The sequence below is a fragment of the Callithrix jacchus genome, chromosome 21 (assembly GCF_049354715.1).
Source record: "Callithrix jacchus isolate 240 chromosome 21, calJac240_pri, whole genome shotgun sequence".
In the NCBI taxonomy this organism is placed as follows: domain Eukaryota; kingdom Metazoa; phylum Chordata; class Mammalia; order Primates; family Cebidae; genus Callithrix; species Callithrix jacchus.
Genome location: NC_133522.1, coordinates 49240475 through 49261974, shown reverse-complemented (window position 1 = coordinate 49261974; position 21500 = coordinate 49240475). Strand labels below are relative to the sequence as shown.

The window sequence follows — 21500 nt, the reverse complement described above, 5'->3', positions numbered from 1 at the left end:
GTGTGTGGCCCTGTGGAACTGGGTCTTAAGCTGGCATAAATGCTGCTAGTCTGCCTATGGCTGTTGCTGTAACAGGTTCTTGGTCTCAGACTCAAGAATTACTGTCTTCTGCCAGCATCTGTAAAACTCCAGTGTGCTAGCTTATTAGCTTGCAAGGGGGTAAAGCCCTAGACCTTCCGCAGTTTGAGGGCAGGTCCAGGCTACGCCTGTGCTCCACTGATAACACTTACCTACCAGGGTTGGACAGCTTTTTTCCTCTCAAGAGTCATAGAATCAGAGGTGCTTCCTAGTCCTGACCTGTAAGGTAGCTATCCGGGCTGGTTGTTACGGACCCTGAGCAAGTGGACAGTGTCAGTTTGTGGGAGGGGATGGTGGAGGTGCCAGGGAGAGAAAAATTAAGAATACCTAATACTTCTTGAGTACTGGTCATGGCTTTAAGTGCATTACTGTCAGTAGCCTGCAAGGCAAGGATTGTTTTTGTATTACAGATGAAGAAACTGAGGCACGTAGAGGTGAGTGAGGTGGCAGGGTTATATAGCTACGGGTGGTGGAGCCGGGATTTGAGACTCCGACCGCCTGGCTCCTGACTCTGTTTCCCAATCAATCTGTGGGACTGCTGCTCAGCAGGACATGGCTCAGGGGTGGAAGCCTTAGTGCTGGATGACTTTTTTTTTTTTTTGAGACTAGGTTTCGTTCTTGTTGCCCAGGCTGAAGTGCAGTGGCGTAATCTTGGCTCGCTGCAACTTCCACCTCCCAGGTTCAAGCCTCAGCCTCCCAGGTAGCTGGGATTATAGGTGTCCGCCACCATACGCGGCTAATTTTTGTATTTTAGTAGAGAGGGTTTCACCATGTTGGCCAGGCTGGTCTCAAACTCCTGAGCTCAGGTGATCCCCCCTACTCAGCCTCTCCCAGTGCTGGGATTACAGCTAGTGCTGGATGACTTCTCACCTTCAGTTGACTTCAGGTCTGGTTTTGCTTGGTTTCTGAATCAGCTCCCCTGAAACAATACGCCAGTCTCTACTTAGGCTAATTTGCAGCCAGTAATCCTCCTTTCTCATAAGAAGAAGAGTTTTGGCTAAATGTTCTCTATGGCCCTTTGAGCTCTGGTCCTCCGGAAGTTTCCTGGGGTGAGTGAAACTGTGGTGGGCTTCATCTTAATTTTTGTAGTTCCATCTATAGCAAGCAACCCAGGAGTGTTAGCTCTGCCGCTCATCAGAGATTGTGTTCTTTGATTCAGGTGACTTTTCCTGCTAAAGCTCTGGGTAGCAGAGAATATGAGGTGCTTGTTTAGTTGTGTTAATGCAATATCTGCTTCTGGGACATCATCCCAGGCTTTCTTATTCGTGAAGATAATTACTGGTTCCTTCAACACGGTGAGCACAGCCCAACCCCTCATAAATTTATTGCAAGGTCATCTTTCTTTGGAATCTTTGGAATCATTTGTTCTAAAGTCAAACAAAACAAGATCGATTTAAGCCGAGGATGTTTGACTCCTGAGTTATGTATGGGATTACTTTAAACCTTAAATTACAGAATTTGATATGTGTTTTAGGAAGGTGAATATGTAGTTTATAATAGAATAGGAAAATAGGAACAAGAATAGTTCTTGGTGCTTGGGTGGTGCTGGTGGTAGCGGGACTGTTCTCAGAATCTAGACTGTCGTAACTGCTTAGGACTGAGAGAGAATATGAAAACCGGCTGCTTCTACTCCTGTGCTTTTAGATAGATCTAGTTCATGAAAACGTACTGGACACATAAGATTCTCTTCTAATTTTTAAGAGATCGAGGAAAAACGTCATTGTCCCTTTCAGTAATCAGTTCCTACTTTTATCAGTTTCTGTTAAGGAATTGGATGTATTTTAATAAGAACGTGGGCTTGGGACTCAGTAGACCCAGATGTGAATTGCAGCTTTCCAGCTTGTGAATTTACCTAAGCTTTCAGAATGCTGCTTTGCTGATCTATAAAGGGAGAATTTCTTCCTCGAGGATCCTAATGTATGTTAAAATGCAATAGTGTTTAGGCTAACACCTCTGGCGGTAGGTGTTAAATAGGTGCTAGTTTTCCTTTGTATTTCTAATCTGAATATCTCATTCTTTAGGGATAAAAGACTTGAAAAAAAAAACTCATGCTGCAATGAAAGCTCCTTTTCTTTTCTTTTGCTTGCCCTGAAGGTGGCAGGTTACTTTCAAGTATGTGGACTTCTCTGATTCAGAGAGTACGGACCCAGTTGCCGTTAACCATCCCTGAGTAATCATCTCGTTTCCTTTAACCTTTGCTGGATTTCATTCTTCTTCCCTGTGTTCAGCTACATGGCTGGCTTTTCCCCAGGCTTTGTCCAGATTCTTCACATTCCTCTTAAGCCACAGAACTGGCATAGAACTCTAGCAAATAACTGGTGAGGACAGAGTGTATTGAGATGGCGACCACATGTTACGTAACTGTTAATGCAGACTGCTATTGTGATCACAGGAAGCTGCGTTTCCTACCATGTTTTCAATGCTAAAACGGCAGATAGGCAGTTATTCCCACCTTGTATCTGTTTGGCTTGTCTGAGGACCATGAGCATTGATCAGGTTCTACCAGGTTTGTGTCTTCAGCCCAGACCTCTGTCCTAAGCTCTAGACTCATAGATTACTTGACATCTCCGCACGGACATCTAATAAACATTCAGTGTGTTCAGAATAAACCCCTAATCTTCCCTCATGCCAAATTCTAATCTCCATTGATTACGACTATTTTTCTAGTGTCTCAGACTTTTAAAAAACGTTTGAGTCATTCTTGACCACTTTTAATCTCTTAAACCCACATTTAATCTGTTAGGAAATCCTGATGGCTCTGCTTTCAAAACATCTCCAGAATCTGATCATCAGCTACCACTCCCACCCAGATTTTGGTGATGGTGGTGGTGGTTTTTTTTTCTTTTTTTTTGAGACAGTCTCATTCAGAGTCTCATTGCCCAGGCTGGAGTGCAGTGGCACGGTCTTGGGTCACCACAACCCTCTGCCTCCTGGGTTCAGGCCATTCTCCTGTCTAAGCCTCCCAGTAGCTGGGATTACAGGCACCTACCACCATGCCCAGCTGATTTTCCCACCCAATTTTGAGCCACCTTGACCTTAGGTTGAGAGCTTCCTATAGGTCTCCCTATGGTCCATCCTTCCAGGCCATGAATTGGGAGCCAAGGGTATGATGGAAAAATCCCTGACCACCTCTCCTTACTGAACAGTCAAAATGCTGGGTGAGACACAAAAAGCATTTTACTTATTTGATACACACACACACACACACACACACACACACACACCCCTAGAGCATGAAAGTCAAGTGAAAGTGAGAGGGCAGAGGTTAACAGAGAGCTTAGCTTCTTGTTTAAGGGTATTTTTCAAATGTGTCCTTTCGTTTTCATGGCCCCCAGGGTGTGGGAGATAAGAGACAAAGCCGGGTCCCACATCAGGTGAGTGCCCTGAAAGGAAACTCGCAGGGGCGTTTCCCAGCAGCGCAGGGGTAAACTCCCTTAATCCTGAGGCGATTTTAGGAAAATGGTTTTGACCTTTGGTATTGAGTGTAGTGGGGGAAATCACTTCTGAAAATTAGTAGGCTGGTTTTCATGCAAGTTTGAAGCTTTTATTCAAACCACCTAGGTGGTCCCCAAGAGAGTTAATTTTTGTGTCAACTTGACTGGATCGTGATGCCCAGACATTTTGCCAAACGTTAACTCTGGGTATGTCTATGAGGATGTTTCTGGATAAGAGACCGAGTAAAGCAGATTGCCTTCAGCGAGGTGGGTGGCTCTCATCCAGTGAGTTGGAGCCCAGTAGAATAAAAAGGACCTCCTCCTAGACTGCTTGAGCGGGACGTAGGCCTTTTCCTGTCTTTGGATTCAAACTGAAATACCAGCCCTTCTTGGGTCTCGAGCCTGCTGGCTTTCACACTGGAACTACAAACTGGCTGCCTGAGTCTCCAGTGCATGGACTGTAGATATTGGGATTCCCTCATCCCCCACAGCAGACCCTCATCCCCACAGCAGACCCTCATCCCCACAGCAGGTCCTCATCCGCCACAGCAGGCTTTCATTGGCCACAGCAGACCCTCATCCCCCACAGCAGACCCTCATCCCCACAGCAGACCCTCATCCCCCACAGCAGGCTCTCATCCCCCACAGCAGGCTCTCATCCCCCACAGCAGGCCCTCATCCCCCACAGCAGACCCTCATCCCCACAGCAGACCCTCATCCCCCACAGCAGACCCTCATCCCCCACAGCAGACCCTCATCCCCCACAGCAGGCCCTCATCCCCCACAGCAGACCCTCATCCCCCACAGCAGACCCTCATCCCCCACAGCAGGCTCTCATCCCCCATAGCAGACCCTCATCCCCCACAGCAGACCCTCATCCCCACAGCAGACCCTCATCCCCCACAGCAGACCCTCATCCCCCACAGCAGACCCTCATCCCCCACAGCAGACCCTCATCCCCCACAGCAGACCCTCATCCCCCATAGCAGACCCTCATCCCCACAGCAGACCCTCATCCCCCACAGCAGACCCTCATCCCCACAGCAGACCCTCATCCCCACAGCAGACCCTCATCCCCACAGCAGACCCTCATCCCCCACAGCAGGCCCTCATCCCCCACAGCAGGCCCTCATCCCCACAGCAGGCCCTCATCCCCCACAGCAGACCCTCATCCCCCACAGCAGGCCCTCATCCCCACAGCAGGCCCTCATCCCCACAGCAGACCCTCATCCCCACAGCAGACCCTCATCCCCACAGCAGACCCTCATCCCCCACAGCAGGCCCTCATCCCCCACAGCAGGCCCTCATCCCCACAGCAGGCCCTCATCCCCCACAGCAGACCCTCATCCCCCACAGCAGGCCCTCATCCCCACAGCAGGCCCTCATCCCCACAGCAGACCCTCATCCCCCACAGCAGGCCCTCATCCCCCACAGCAGGCCCTCATCCCCCACAGCAGGCCCTCATCCCCCACAGCAGGCCCTCATCCCCCACAGCAGGCCCTCCTCATCCCCACAGCAGACCCTCATCCCCACAGCAGACTCTCATCCCCCACAGCAGGCCCTCATCCCCACAGCAGACTCTCATCCCCCACAGCAGGCCCTTCTGACTACTGGCCAGGATGAGACTTAGCAGTGCCAGCTGTAGGGCTGTGGCCACAGCTGTGATTTTAGTGGTGGATTTGTGGCCTGTGCTGGGCCAGAGTCTTTCTCCAGGAATGTTCTGACTTGAGCTGGTGAAGAGTGTTTTTTCCCCATTCTTGGTCCATGGGACTTTTGGATGTGACTCTAGAGCTGCCTGTGGCCATGGTCCTGGTCATCTGGAGAAAGTTTATCTGTGTTCTCAGTTGCTGAAGCCAAGACATCAGTGCTGAGCTGAGATGCAGAGGAGCCCTGCAGATTGCAGTCAGCTTCATCTTTTCCTCAGCTTGTGAGTTACCCTAGTGCTTTTCCTGAGGCATTTTATTTTTCTCAAGCTCATTTAAGCACCATTTCCTTCCCTTGAGGGCAGTGTGCCCACTCCCCCAACTTTGATTCCACATCTTTTCCTTGGCACCAGTTACCTTCTGACGTGACATGTGATTCCCTTGAGTGTCTGGAATTTGGCTATATCACACAGCACAGAGAAAGGCTGGGGGGTTTAGTAACCAGTGAATGTTCAGTGATGGGTCTTCATCATTCTTTCCAACCCAAGTGTGGGGCACTGTCAGATTACTGTATATGTTATGATTCTAGTAGGCAACCTCTTTATTACATGAACTTTGGGTGGCCATTTGATAGAAAAGCAAAATATTTAAGATCTTTACTGACAAAGAATTATAAACTGAAATGTTTTATTATGTTGGTCAATTGTTTCTCTTACTACTTTTGTATTACTCCACTGTTCAGCCTATTAGTCTATACAATGGGCTAATAGTGTGAGCTAATACAAGATGTAGTTTTTTTTTTTTCTTGAGACGGAGTTTCGCTCTTGTTACCCAGGCTGGAGTGCAATGGCATGATCTTGGCTCACCACAACCTCTGCCTCCTGGGTTCAAGCAATTCTCCTGCCTCAGCCTCCCAAGTCGCTGGGATTACAGGCTGCGCCACCACGCCCAGCTGATTTTTGTATTTTTAGTAGAGACGGGGTTTCACCTTGTTGACCAGGATGGTCTCGATCTCTTGACCTCATGATCCACCTGCCTCGGCCTCCCAAAGTGCTGAGATTACAGGCGTGAGCCACTGCGCCCGGCCAAGACAAGATGTAGTTTTTATCTTTAAAAACATTTCTCAAACATTGACTTGAAACTTGTCCTTCAGAAAGTCCCGTAGAACAAAGATGTCAGCCTTTTCACAAAAGAGTGCTGGGACTGTTTTCTTTGATTAATCAAAGCTTACATGATAACTTTAATAAGAAATATAATTTAAATATTTGTTTTTGTTCACTGTTGTTATAATTGAGCGGTCAAATGGCCACTTCATATGTTAAGGGATGTCAGAAAATATTTGGCTTGCACATGTCCAGTCTGCCAAGCTGAATGTAATCTAAACTTTACGCTAGTCTGGTCAGGATACAATTAAAGGATACTGAGAAAGGGGAATGAGTGCACGTGAAGATGAATTTGGTGTGTGACGTGGTCAGCTTGATGTCATGGTAAAAAAAAAATCCAAATGGAAATTTACAAGAAGTAGCTTTATACATTTTATTATTTATTTACTACTTGATCATAGCTTTTTAAAAAAATGTATTATACTTTAAGTTCTGGGGTACATGTGCAGATGATGCAGGTTTGTTACACTGGTGTACATGTGCCGTGGTGGTGGTTTGCTGCATCCATCGACCTGTCATCTACATTAGGTATTTCTCCTGATGCTATCCCTCTCCAATCCCCCAACTCCCTGCTATTCCTCCTTAGCCCGCCACCCCCATACCCTGGTGTGTGATGCTCCCCTCCCTGCATTCATGTGTTCCAATTGTTCAACACCCATTTATGAGTGAGAACATGCGGTGTTTGGTTTTCTGTTCTTGTGTCAGTTTGCTGAGAATGATGGTTTCCAGTTTCATCCATGTCCCTGAAAAGGACATGAACTCATTCTTTTTTATGGCTGCATAGTATTCCATGGTGTATATGTGCCACATTTTCTTTATCTAGTCTATCATTGATGGGCATTTGGGTTGGTACCAAGTCTTTGCTATTGTGAACAGTGCTGTAATAAACATGTGTGTATGTATATCTTTAGAATGAAATGATTTATAACCCTTTGGGTATATACCCAGTAATGGATTGCTGGGTCAAATGGTATTTCTGTCTCTAGATTCTTGAGGAATTGCCACACTGTCTTCCACAATGGTTGAATTAATTTACACTCCCACTGACAGTGTAAAAGTGTTCCTATTTCTCCACATCCTCTCCAGATCTGTTGTTTCCTGATTTTTTAATGATCACTATTCTAACGGGCATGAGTTGGTACCTCAGTGTGGTTTTGATTTGCATTTCTCTAATGACCAGTGATGATCTTTTTTTCATATGTTTATTGGCTGCATAAATGTTTTCTTTTGAAAAGTGTCTGTTCATATTCTTTGCCCATGTTTTGTTAGGGTTGTTTTTTTTGTTAGTTTGTTTACGTTCTCTGTAGATTCTTGTTATTAGCCCTTTGTCAGATGGGTAGATTGAGAAAATTCTTTCCCATTCTGTTGATTGCTGGTTCGCTCTATTGATAGTTTCTTTTGCTGTGCGGAAGCTCTTAAGTTTAGTTAGATCCCATTTGTCCAGTTTGGCTTTTGTTGCCATTGCTTTTGGTAATAAATGGTGTTGGGAAATCTGGCTAGCCAATGCGGAAAGCCGAAACTGGATCCATTCCTTACACTTTATACAAAAATCAACTCAAGATGTATTAAAGATTTAAACATGAGACCTAATACCATAGAAACTCGAGAAGAAAACCTAGGCAATACCATTCAGGATATAGGCACGGGCAAGGGCTTTTACATTTTTAAAAGAGGGACCAAAAACATTTCTTTGAGAATACAATGGTTGTTAGAGTTAGACCTCAAAGATCAGGAACAGAATGAAGAGAAACCTTTGACATCAGAAAATCATTGATGAGCTTTGGAAAGGTTCCCCATAGAGCACAGGATCGGGCACAAGGGAGGAGTGGGCAGAGAGAAGGAGGGCGGGCGGCTAGGGTGATGCAGCTTTGGCGGATTTGTTCCCGAAAGAGTTTTGCGTGTTTCTATTAAGGGTAATCAGATTCCAAGTTTCAGGATTTCAACCTAAAATGAAAAATAAGAACAAGGATTAACTCTTTTACTTCAGAGTACACTGTGCCTTTCTTAGCATTTTCTTGGGCTAGGTTCACTGTCCCCTGCAGTTCATCTTTAGACAGTGGCATTTATGGCATCAAAGCAGGTTACTAAAGTGTAACGCTTGCTCCATTCTTGTTTGTTTTACTGTAAGCCACAAGTATTGGAATAATTTCTGCAATCGTTCTGTCTGCATGAATTCTTCATTATTCATTAAGAAAAGATGCCATTGAATGTTCTTCATTAACTCATTGATGATTGTTCTTTATGAGATTAGGAAACCCCAGCTAATTAAATCTTCCATATGATTTGTAGGCCTGCCAGCTGTGTACACAGTCAACTGATGACAGTCTTAGTTACATAATGTCTTGGAAATCCTTAGTGTTCAGATGTCAAAAGAAACTCTTTAGGATATAAAAACTGGGGAGTTAATATTTGTCAAGTATTTGTGGGTCATGTTTCTTGGACACAAATATACCATTTGTGTAAGGGCTAAAATCGTAAAGAAAAACTTGGACCTCCTGAGCCCTGTCAAAGTCCTGCCGTCCCAGAGCAGCCCTGACCAGGCAGGAAGGCACACAGGCAGTCTTTTCTTCTGGCTCACACCCTCCCGAGCCAGAGCGCCCTGCCAGACCACAGAGACCTGGGTGGAGCAGACCGCCATGACCCTGGACAGCCACACAGCTTCGGCCCAGAAACAGATCAGAGTGGGGGCCCTAACCCCATCTAACCTGGGAGGCTGTGCAGGAGAGCTCTGCTTACATTCTGTGGGGCTGTAGGACCCTTCAGAGGCTTTCTTCCAGTTGTGTCAGGTGACAGCACGCTAAGACCAAGAAAAGAATGAAGAGAAACCTCTGTCTCATACCTGTGTGTTGCGGGACACAGAGCCCTCCATGAGCGAGTGGTGAAGTGGTACTGTGCCTGAGTCCATCACAGCTTGGAGAAGGACCTGTGTTGCCTTTCTTCATGATTGATTGGGTTGTGTCTGTGTAGAATGGACACCATCGATGGCTTATCCCATACCCTCTTTCCTTTTCTTCATTTCTAACAGAACCTCAACTTTATTCAGGGCTCCACCCTCCCTTTCGTGGATCATCTGACTTAGGGAAAGAGGTGCTAAACTCCAGAAGGGGGTTTTTCAGAGAGCACATTCTCCCCCTCCCCTCCCCTTTCCTTTCCCCTCCCCCTCCCTCCCTCCAGGTATCAGGATTTGTAAGTCTCTCCAAAGGTTTCTAACACGAGACAGGGTTGAAAATCAATGGTTTGAGCCAGCCCTAGCCATCTTATTGTGTGCCAGTGATGGTTTAGGGTTCAAGGCATAAGGTGGCATCCTTCTACCAGCAGTGCGTGGTCCAGAGGTGGGTACATGACCTGGGTAGCTACATCCAGATCTGAGGGATGGGGGAAGCACGTGTCCCCGAATGCCAGCCTTACAGTTGATGCTGTCGGGGCAAGCAGAGAAAATAACGAAGCTGGATCTCAGATAATATAATCAAGACATGGGACCCAGCCCTGGACTTCTTGTTATAAAAAATAATACATGTTACTACGTTTAAGCTACTTTGAGTTGCAGTATTGTGCCTTTAGCTGATGAAGTATTTTGACTGTTTCTGTAGCAATACAGAAACCAACTGTCCTAAATCAATTCCAAGTTTCTTGATATGCAGAATAAAGGGATATAAAGAAGGCATGATAGTTGGAGGTAACATCTCCATTTTCTTGAAAACGTATCCTGCCGGCCGGGTGCTGTGCCTCAAGCCTGTAATCCCAGCACTTTGGGAGGCCGAGGTGGGTGGATCACAAGGTCAAGAGATCGAGACCATCCTGATCAACATGGTGAAACCCCGTCTCTACTAAAAATACAAAAAACAAAAATAGCTCGGCATGGTGGCACCTGTAAGCCCAGCTACTCAGGAGGCTGAGGCAGGAGAATTGCCTGAACCCAGGAGGCGGAGGTTGCGGTGAGCCGAGATCGCGCCATTGCACTCCAGCCTGGGCAACAAGAGCGAAACTCTGTCTCAAAAAAAAAAGAAAAGAAAACGTATCCTGCCAGCACCACTTACTTGCTTTGCTTTTCTTAGCAAAACATAGCCGGGTGCAGTGGTATGTGCCTGTAGTCCCAGCTACTCAGGAGGCTGAGGCAGGAGAATTGCTTGAACCCGGGAGACAGAGGTTGCAGTGAGCCAAGATCACGCCACTGCATTTTAGCCTGGCGCCTGGTGATGGAGCAAGACTCTGTCTGAAAAAGAAAAAAAAAAATGAAGATACCAAATGCAAATAGAGATGAACAGAGCCCTCTGCATGTGGCTAAGAAGTGGAGGTCGAGGGGTGGAGTGCTGGAGTGCCCACCCTGCATGTCAGTTGTGGGTTTGGGGCAAGCTCCTCGACCACCTGAAGCATGGCGATGCTCACATCACTTCAGAGCAATTAGGAGAATGAAGTTCGTTGCCCGCAGATCACTGGCACAGGCCCTGGGGATGGGCTGCAGTGGCAGCACATGAAACTGCCAGCGCTCATCCATTTAGACCGACGGGAACGACAGCTTCACGTGGCTCAGCCGCGTAACGCATTTAATCACAATGGCTCTAATTAATAAGCGCAGTGAGGATGTCTGTGCGCATAACTAAAGCATTCATTTGGCTTCAAATAATGTTCAGTGAGAGTTTTTAAGGACTGAAATTAGCCACGTTTCACTTTGCATGATTGAAGACTTTAGTGAAAGAAATAACCTACAAATGTAATTCTTCAAGCTTGTGCACAGAGGGTTTAATTTGTGGGGATGCAGAAGATGTAAGTACGTCATTCCGTGTGCTTAGCATCACCAGGGCAAGCTTCTCACTGACGCGATGTGGCAGTGCAGCGTTGCCTCCTTTCCAGTGTCGCAGACTGTACACGACTGGCACCTTTGTTGTGACAGCTGGGGAGGCAGACGTGAACACAGCACGTTTACTCGTGCGTTTACTACACCACAGGCGCCGGACTAGAGCCTTTCCTTATGGGATTTGGGGTAATCTGGATGACAGACATATTTCGTAGGCGGGGACACTGAGGCTTAGCAGTGTAGAGGCTCTGTGTGACAACTAGTGATGACTTGTAAGAGGTGGAGGTGACTTCAGTTCATGCTTATAGACAAGTTTAAGGCTTGCGGACAATCAGGAAGTCACGAAACAAATAGGAAATTCTTGACTTCTTTTCTACTTAGAAATTGAAGTCACTGAGCTCTTGGCCCAGGAGGATAGCCTCACATCTGGGAATGATATCATTACATACTATTGGATATGAGAATTTTGCAATGACTTTTTTTTTGAGACAGAATTTGCTCTGTAGACCAGGCTGGAGTGCAGTGGCATGATCTCGGCTCACTGCAGCCTCTCCCTCCCAAGTTCAAGTTATTCTCTTGCCTCAGCCTCCTGAGTAGCTGGGACTACAGGTGCCCACTACCACACCCAGTTAATTTTTGTAATTTTAGTAGAGTTCGGATCTTGCCATGTTGGCCAGGCTGATCTCAAACTCCTAGCCTCAGTGATCCACCTGCCTCAACCTCCCCAAGTGTTGGGATTACAGGTGTGAGCCACTGTGCCTGGCCAGCTTTTGAATTATAATTTAAGTATCCTTAGCACTTACCACTGTCTCTTAGTTTGTACTAACCTTGGCTATTCTTTTGACTGTGAATAGGAAGAAAGCACCTTTAGCGGTTTTTTCGTCTGTGGTGGGACCCTAACAATGGCTCCCGCTGCTGTCCGGCTGGGTTTGTTAAGATGCACTTCATATCTGTTTGGCAGGATTACTTAACAGTAGTGTGTTTCATTTTCTTTTGGGCTAAAGACTTCCTTCCCAAAGTAAAAATGCAGTAATATGTGTGAAAGTAGTTTCTAAGTGGTGAATTGCTAGTCAAGTGTAGGTTATTTTTGTCATCCTCTCCTTCTGGAAAGAATCAGGCCGTGAGAGGGTGCCGGCAGTTTGTCCCACAGTGTTAGCTATCAGTTCCCTGCTTCTTGCAATTGCAGAGCTACAGTATCTTCTCAAGTTTTTAACGGGAGTCTGGAAGCTTAGGTGGTGGGTGTAATTCTGTGTGACAGGTTTATGACTTCTTCCACGGAGGTGTGCAGGCTTCAGAATAAATTGCCCTTATGGTCAGCATGAAGGGATGAGGCTGCATCACCCCAAAAGGTGAGCATGCTCCTGCGTCCCAACGGAGCCTCATGTTTTCATATTCTGTAACTTTTGTGGCTGACTTAGTGTACCTGTTATCAGAACTGTGATATAAATATCCTGTAACATTTGCGGAATTCCAAACCCTAGAGGTCCAAACATTTTGAGTTCCATTTCTTAAAACAGGAACAAGACTCGAAGGAGCTGCCTGAAAGCACAGCAGTAGCCCCGTGAGGAGCAGGAGGGGAGGGAAGGCCCTGCTGCCCCTGTGCCTTGGTTGCCTGTGTGTATGTGCTGAGCCCTGTGGGTTCTGTCAGGCAACCTGTGTGGATGGGCGTGGAAGGAAGCAGAGCCTGAGGCCTGAGCTGCGTGTGTCTCCATAGCTCGTCCGGCTGGCACCTCTGAGCCATCCCCTCATGGGGAGAGAAGAGGAAGCAGCTGGATTGACAGCACCCCCTGTCCCAAGGAGGCTGAGCTGTGAGGAAGGCACCATCACAGAGGAGGGAAAAGCAAGATCAGCTCTGAGGACAGCTGCACCCGTGGAGCGCGGCCCTGTGTGCTTTGTGATCGCAGGGTGTGTGGATGTTAGGGTGAGGGAGGACTGGGCCACAGCTTTTACCATAATTGAAAAAGGGCTTTAAACTCAAAAAAAGGTTTAGGAACCATTGCTCCCAAGATAGTCACCCAACTTGTAGATTTGCTGACGTCTTCAGAGGAGTCAGCCAGTGCATGGCAACTGACTGGTAGTAAGGGTAGTTGATTTTTTGGTGTTTCAAACTTAAGTGCTAAATTGAATAGTTACAGGTTGAAAGGGCGAGATGATGAAGTGTACTCTTTTCCAGGGGAAGGCAGGATGCTGGCAGTCTGACAAGAGACCCTGCTGGTCTGGCCTCCTCCCGCTGTGAGGGCCCCACGGTGATCTTGGTCATGAAATGCTGCCTTGGGCCCTGCTCACTCACAGAGGCTCATGGAGCAGAAGCTCGTTGATGGCTTGGCCTCAAGGCTGTCTTTGCTAGTGACTGGGAGGCTCTTGTCCCATGCAGACAAGATGACTTCTTCCTAGCTTCCAACGACTTAGCAAACCAAACTACTCATCACGAGGTTGCCCCAAAAGAATGGGAATTGAGCAAAGTGGAAGGATGTGGGGAGCTAGATGCAGATGAGCCCCGAGATGCCCAGGTGTCATCCTCCCCTCACCACAGTGCCAGCTCCAGTGATGGCCTTTCCCACGCTGTCCTTCATGCTCTCCCCTACGCTGCCAGGTGCCCCTTCAGTTCACAGGGCCTTTCCCCTGGGGCACCACTGGCACAGTTTCTCTGTCCCCTGTGAGGGTGAGGGCAGAGACTGAGTCCTGGTCATTGCTCTGTGCTCAGCTGTGACCCAGAACTGGGGAATTAGCAGTGTTTCACCTGCATTTATCACATGAATAAAGGTGTTTTGGTCTGGCCTTCTGAAGGTTACAGCAAGGTCATTTTGATTGGAGTTTTGGGTGATTCAGGAGTCTTTATTCACATGCTATTGTTTCATTTCTAATTTATTTTCCAGGATTTCTAATTATATATATTCAGGATTTCTAATTATGTACATTCTAAGTTTGTGGGTTTTCCTAGTTTCACTCTGAGATGGTAGCATTGTTTACAGCTTCTTAGGGGGAGTCTTATGCTCCTCTGGGCTACTACGCCTGTAGCTCTGTAGATGGAGCACCCCCACATGGGCCCACCACACAGCTGGCTCAGCAGTACAGCTGCGTTGGGGAGTGGGCAGCGTCAGTCTCCCCATCATACTGGGCAGCAGCGTTAGAAAGGTGACTTTTCTGGGGTCACAGAGCTAGTAGGTGGGGGAGCCAGGATCAAGCCCTGCTTTTTCTGATTCCAGAGTACCATGCTTGGCTCACCCATGCAGAACCGTGGCAGCGAACAGCCAGGGGACACACGGGTTCTTCGATTGACTCACTCATGGGCTCATTCATGTATTCCCTAAACACTTAGTGAGTGCCTCTTAAGGACCAAGTGCGCCGCCGGTGTTGTGGAACAAGGGCAGCAGTTCTTACTCTCACGGATTTACAGTTTGTTCACTGGTACACCAGTATTAGTGTGCTTTGTGATTGTTTAGCATTGTGACAGTGGAATTGATGCGGGGCTAATCCAGAAGTTTTATAGCACAGAGAAGAAAAGTCAGAGATACCAAGAACATTTAAGCCCTGCTGTCCAATTTATCCAAAGATTCAAACCTTTTCACTTTGCTAAAACTTTCAAATGCAGGAAAACGTGTGTGTTTCAGAGAGCCCTGACTCTGGACAGCTCATTGGAAAAGGAGCATCTGCAGCTGTCATTTTTGCCAGACATCATGGGTTAGTTTTCCAGCAGAGAGGAGAGCTCAGCAGCACTCGGCCTTGCCGTCTGGGACACCTGAGTCCAGGGAGCGGCTGGAGAGGGGCCTTGCTGCTGAAGCCCTGAGGGAGTTCTGTCCCCTGGCTTTGTAGTGGGTCTGCTCTGTGTGTGCTTGTGCTGCGCACGGGAAATGTGGGCAACTTCACATGCCCTCTCCCTGCTGTACTTCACACCTCTGTTTTCCCCTCACCTGCTTTCCTGAAGGTGCATCTTGCCCTTGGGTCCTGTCTGTAGCAGGCTTCTTCTCCAAGGCTGCGTGCTCTCCGGGCAGTCACGTCTGCACCCACGACTGTCACTGCTGGCTTTATTACAGTGGCACTGAAGTATCTAGCTTGAGCCCAGATCTTTCTCCCAAGCTCTGAGCCAGCACGTCCAGTGCCTGTTCTTCCCTTCACGTGGACGTCCCACAGCCGCCTTGTGACTACCAGAGATGGACATGTCGTGTTTCTCCTGGGGCTTGCCCTGTGCTCTCCCTCTGACATCCTGACTGATGGTGTCCCCTTTCCTCCCTGAGGCCTGGTCTTTCCCTTCACTCCTACTAGGCAGGTCCAGTTAGACTGTGTGTCCTCTTGTTCCTGGCTGTTGTGACTTCTAGAATGTCTGCTGCAGACTCTGACTGGATCCAGGCTGTGAGGATTTCTTGTTGGATTACCAGGGGATCTGTTGGTGGTTCCCTTGGCTTCAGGACTGGTCACTCTGATTCAGCCCTCTCTCTCCCGCCATTTTGTTAGACCGACCTTTCACAGTCCCCACTGACAATCGGATCAAAGTCCATGATCCGGCCTCCTCTGGCCTCACCTCGGGGTATCCTTCATAGGCTGTGGTCACGTATAAACACATCCTCGTTGCCGTGTCCCTCTGCTCATACTCCTCACCTCGCCTTGCTGGGTTTGGACTCAGAAAGGTGATAGCTTTTCAGGAGAGAAATAGGCTCAAAATCTGAATTGGAGAGAGCTCTATTTTGAGATATGATGAAGCAGAAGCGATTCCGTCTTCAGGATAGAGCATGAGGATAGAAGTGAATGGAGGAGACGGAGCCACCAGCACTCCCAGCTGGCCTGCAGGAAAGGAAGGCAGAGTTGCTGAGGAGTTCGGAGTAGCCCAGGGAAGGGAGAGCCTGGAAAAGGAGAGGAAAACAAGACCAAGAGGCTGAGGACTTGAGTAGAGACCCCGAGTGCCAGTATCCAGATGTCCGGGGCTCCTTGGGGAAATCAGAATCATTAGCATCATGGCGCTAGAAGCCATATTGAAGGAAGGCTAGGGATGGCAAGTGCGGAGGGAGGCCTCTGCCAGGTGTGCAGTGGCAGCAGGTAGGAGGGAAGTGAGCCAGCGCCAGGGCAAGGCTGCGTGGACAGAGGGCAGAGGGGCTTCTGCATAGCGCTTTGGGCTGGGAGGGGCTTCATGACTTTGTGGGGACAGCATTTGTATCTGGGTATGTCTGCAGGATTTCTGATGTAATTTGCAATGAAGAGAATGCGCATGTCTTTGTTTTAACTATACGTAAGTAATTCAGTATACGTGACTGATGTAGCATGTGTACATATATTTAAAGTGAGGGACATAAGTATTGCTTTGCCCCACGTCGTGTTATCACAATAAAAACATATTTACTGACACAAACGCTAAGGTTTAAGATGCACTCCCCGTAAGCTAAGCTTTTCAGAAAACCAAAGCAAAAGGTAATCCTTAAAAAGATGATTCTTTCAGGCCATAAGTATGTGATAATCTGCATGGCCAAAGGAAGCAGAGTAGCCAGTGAGAGCCCTAATAGCACTAGTAGGTTTCTGCTTGTTTGACATATATTCCGCAATGTGCTTTGTAAAACTCTTTGAGATGGGTGGACTTTGTGTTATATTGACAAGGAAACGGGCTCAGAGAATGTCAAAGCCTTACTTGCCAAGGCCAGTCAGGCAGCACCCCATCTGGCGTTCAGACCCTGGCCCCTGCCTATAAACCCTCTGCCTCAGCCTGTGTGTTTTCTTCTGTGCCGTGCTGAATTCATAAATTAAGCCCTCAGTTAATTTAAATGTAAAAATTATGTGTTGCCTTCATTTTAATAGATGATATACCATTCTGAGAATTCTGTTTGCCAGTGGTATTTCTGTTATGGTTACTGACATCTGCTTATTTTAATGTATTTTGACATGTGTGGAAGCGGGACTAATCTGGTTGTGATTCAGGCTCTGCATATGTATCAGAGCTGACCCATCTGCCATGCAAGCATATTTTAGAAAAGGAGCAAATTCCTGGCTGGGCCAAGTAACACCTTTTCCACTTCTCCTCTGTGTGTGATCTGTTGTCTACAGTATCATGTTGAAAAAGTTGAGAAGCGATTTTGGAAAGAGAAGTGAGGAATCTGTTGCTAGAGTGTGACTGAGAAACAGATGAGCTAATGGAAGAAGCCAAGATGCTGGGAGTCGTAATTTATTGAAAAGGTTGAGGGGATAGCATCTTTCTGGGTTTGGAAAGAAAAATCAGAAATATAAAATAACCTACTATATCAAGTTTTACGAGCCATTTCATAATCATCCAAATGGGTAGATACTGGATGTTCCCAGACCTTCAGAATCCAACCTGAAACCACTTTCCAGATTTCACATCCTCAGGTCTGATCATTCCTTCTTCTGTATCCCATGGGGAGTATTACAGATGGAGTCATAGTTGTACCTTCTGATCTGGAACTATTTCATTGTAAAATCCCTTGGCAGGCATGGTGGCTCACGCTTGTCATCCCAGCACTTTGGGAAGCTGATGCAGGCAGATCACCTGAGGTCAGGAGTTCGAGACCAGCCTGGCCAACATGGTGAAATCCCATCTCCACTAAAAACACAAAAATTAGCCAGGCATAGTGGCGAGTGCCTGTAATTCCAGCTACTCAGGAGGCTGAGGCAGAGAACTGCTTGAACCTGCGAGACACACATTGCAGTGAGCCAAGACCATGCCATTTCACTCCAGCCTGGGCAACAGAGGGAGACTTGGTCTCAAAAAAAAAAGGGGGAAAATTCCTAACTAGGTAAGGGAGTAAGGACTCAGAGTAAGAGAGTAGTTGTGTTTATTTTTTGTCTGCTGCAGAATACACTGAGGGAGCTTTGTGTCCCCTCTTCAGACAATGCTGCTGAGCCAGGGTGCTGAACCTGCCCTGGATGGGGATGGTGCCATGGGAGGGTGCACTTCCATTTGGGTTGATGTGCAGGGAGTGGGCCAGCCTATTCATTGCCGTTGTCATAGAGCTCCCAGAACTCGGGTGGGGCAGAATGCAGGGAGTGGACCAGCCCCATTGGTTATTGTTGTCAGGCTCAGAAGTGAGCAGACAGAGTTCTTTCCCTTTGGAACTTATATTCAGGTGAGGAGACTTGACAATAAACAAATATAATGGCATATATAGTAGAGTAATGCAAATACAAGTGGGGTCCAGAGGGACAGCTGGTGCTGGGAGTCATCATTGTATAGAAGGTATCTGTAGCCATGGTAGGGACTGCATTGCTAAGAAAGTGAGACGGGGCTGAGGATGAAACTATGGGGCCAGCATTTTCAGTGCAGATGAAGGTGATGAGGGAGCACAGAGCAGCCAGGTGAGGTCGGAGAAAAGTCAGGAGGATGCAGTGTCCTCCAGGGCTAAGTGGAAACAGTGTTTCCATACGCAGCTGGGGACTGTCCTATGCTTCTGAGCTGGGCAGGTAAGCCTACAGGTGGGCAGGTGAGAGGGCCCAGCTGTTTAAGTGGGGCCCAGGGGAGCCACTTGGTCTCTTCACCTTCATAGTAGCTCATAGATGAAGCTCATAGTAGCCAACCTGACTTTTATTTTTTATTTTATTTTATTTTTGAGGTGGAGTCTTACTCTGTCACCCAGGCTAGAGTACAGTGGCATGATATCAGCTCACTGCAACCTTCGTCTCCTGGGTTCAAGCAATTATCCTGCCTCAGCCCCCCAAGTAGCCAGGATTACAGGCATGTGTCATGACAGCTGGCTAATTTTTTTGAATTTTTAGTAGAGATGGGGTTTCACTACATTGGCCAGGCTGATCTCAAATTCCTGACCTCAAATGATCAGCCCATCTTGGCCTCCCAAAGTGCTGGGTTTACAGGCAAGAGCCACCGCACCTGGCCACCAACGAAACTTTTAAGTAACACTCTCAGTCCTAGAATCCTGATGCGGAGGTGGCATCAGAATCTAAGATGGTAACACCGATGTTTGTGTGTGGCTCACAGATTGAAGGTAATTCTAGGAGGGGTTCCAAAAATGTGCTGAACAATGACAGTATTTTTGGGGTGAAGATATAATATCTCATCACGCACACACAGCTGAGTGCCTTGAAGACGAGAGCAAACTTTGGGTTTCTGTGGGTTCGGGTACGCTGGTGAAAGGGGAGTGCCCTGGAGACCTCCTGGGCTGTTTCCACTTCAGATGTTGGTCATTGGGCAGGACTCTGGAAGGAAGAGGCAATTTTCACAGCAAGGGAGGGACAGCTGCAAGCCCATACTCGCTTCTGCCTTATTGAATTACTGAGGGAGAGACTGGTTTTATTTTGTTTAGCAGATTCTTGATGAAGATTTGATTTTAGTGGAGAGGAGTTTTCTTCTGTGGAAGACAGTTTATCATTACTTGTTCTCTTCATCCCTCTTAGTTCCACACAATGGCAACTACCTACTCTTTTTTTTTTCTTTAAGAAGGTTGGTTGGAATACTTTTTATAATCTCAATTCTTTTATAAGAATTACCTACATCATTTTTCTCCAGGGAAGGGATTCTTTTGTTTATATACGCATATCTTAATAGATATGATTTTAAAAATCAAATTATGTTCTAATTTAAATTTAGCTGGATCTTATGGTTAATACTTTTGTCAAGTTGCCTCAAAATTGATCCTTTTTATCAAGCACCGTTTTTATAGTCTAAATGTAATCCAAGAACAGGCTGAAAGCACACCTGCCCTTTCACTTCCCGTGCCTGTTTGTCAAGGATTATTGTGGATTTCCACAGGCACGTTGCCTTCCTGTGTTAATTTCACTGTTAGTCAGATCTTTTAGATAAGACAAGGCAAGGACCCTCCAGAACTAGTTCCCCTCATTGCAGATGGCAGCAGCAAGAGCACTGTACTTGGGTGAAGGTCACTCAAAAAAAGGGCAAAAGTGAACATCACCTGTGAAAGTATTACTTGTATATGATAGCACTAAATCTACTCAACTTGCTACTTTAATGCAAGAGCCCCTATGGCAATATCAAATGTGAATCTGATCTGTCTTAATGTTTAAAACTCAATAACTCTCTCTTGGTTAGAGAATCAGATAATTAGTTTTGTTTGGTGATATGATTTGGTTCTGTCCCCACCCAAATCTCATCTTGTAGCTCCCATAATTCCCATGTGTGTGGGAGGGAATTTATTGAATCATGGTGGGAGATTATTGAATCATGGGGGAGATTATTGGGAGGTTATTGAATCATGGGGGCAGGTTTTTCCTGTGTTGTTCTCACGATAGTGGCTAAGTCTCATGAGGTCTGATGGTTTTCAAAATGGTAGTTTCCCTGCACAAGCTCTCTCTTTGCCTGCCACCATCCATGTAAGATGTGACCTGCTCCTCCTTACGTCCTGCCATGATGGTGAGCCCTTCTCAGCCATGTGGAACTGTAAGTCCTTTAAACCTCTTTTTCTTCCAAGTCTTGGGTATGTCTTTATCAGCAGTATAAAAATGGACTAATACAGTAAGTTGGTATTGGGAGTGGGCTGCTGCTGAAAAGATACCCCAAAATATGAAAATGACTTTGGAACTGGGTTACAGGCAGAGGTTGGAACAGTTTGGAGGGCTCAGAAGAAAACAAAGAAATGAGGGAAAGTTTGGAACTTCCTAGAGACTTGCTGAATGGCTTTGACCAAGATGCTGATGACAACATGGACAGTAAAGTCCAGGCTGAATTGGTCTCAGATGGAGATGAGGAACTTGTTGGGAACTGGAGCAAAGGCAACTCTTGTTATGTTTTAGTAAAGAGATTGGTGGCATTTTGCCCCTGCCCTAGAGATTTGTGGAACTTTGAGCTTGAAAGAAATGATTTAGAGTGTCTGACAGAAGAAATTTCTAAACAGCAAAGCATTCAGGAGGTGACCTGGGTGCTGTTAAAGACATTCAGTTTTATAAGGGAAGCAGAAGATATAAAAGTTCAGAAAATTCACAGCCTGACAATGTGATAGAAAAGAAAATCCTATTTTCTGAGCAGAAATTCAAACCAGCTGCAGAAATTTGTGTAAATAACAAGGAGCTGAATGTTAAGCCCTAAGACAGTTCGGAAAATGTCAGAGACTTTTGTGGTAGCCCCTCCCATCATAGGCCTAGAGGCCTAGAAGGAAAAAGTGGCTTCGCAGGCCAGGACCAGGGTCCCCGTACTGTGTGCAGCCTAGGAACTTGGTGCCCTGTGTCCTAGGCACTCCAGCCATGGCTGAAAGGGGTCAACACGGAGCTCAGGCTGTGACCTCAGAGGGTGCAAGCCTTAAGGCTTGGCAGCCTCCATGTGGTATTGAGCCTGTCAGTGCACAGGAGTGAAAAATTGGGTTTTGGGAACCTCTGCCTGGATTTTAGAGGATGTATGGAAGTGCCTGGTTGTCCAGGCAGAAGTTTGCTGCAGGGACAGGGCTGTCATGAGAACCTCTGCTAGGGCAGTGCAGAAGGAAAATGT

General features: G+C 46.9%; 1 protein-coding gene across 7 annotated transcripts in view; it reads left to right on the top strand.

The window, feature by feature from the left end:
* The window catches only part of HSF2BP (heat shock transcription factor 2 binding protein), a 105908-nt gene that overhangs the window by 72138 nt on the left and 12270 nt on the right, over positions 1–21500 (top strand). The gene's annotated exons all lie outside the window — the stretch shown is intronic.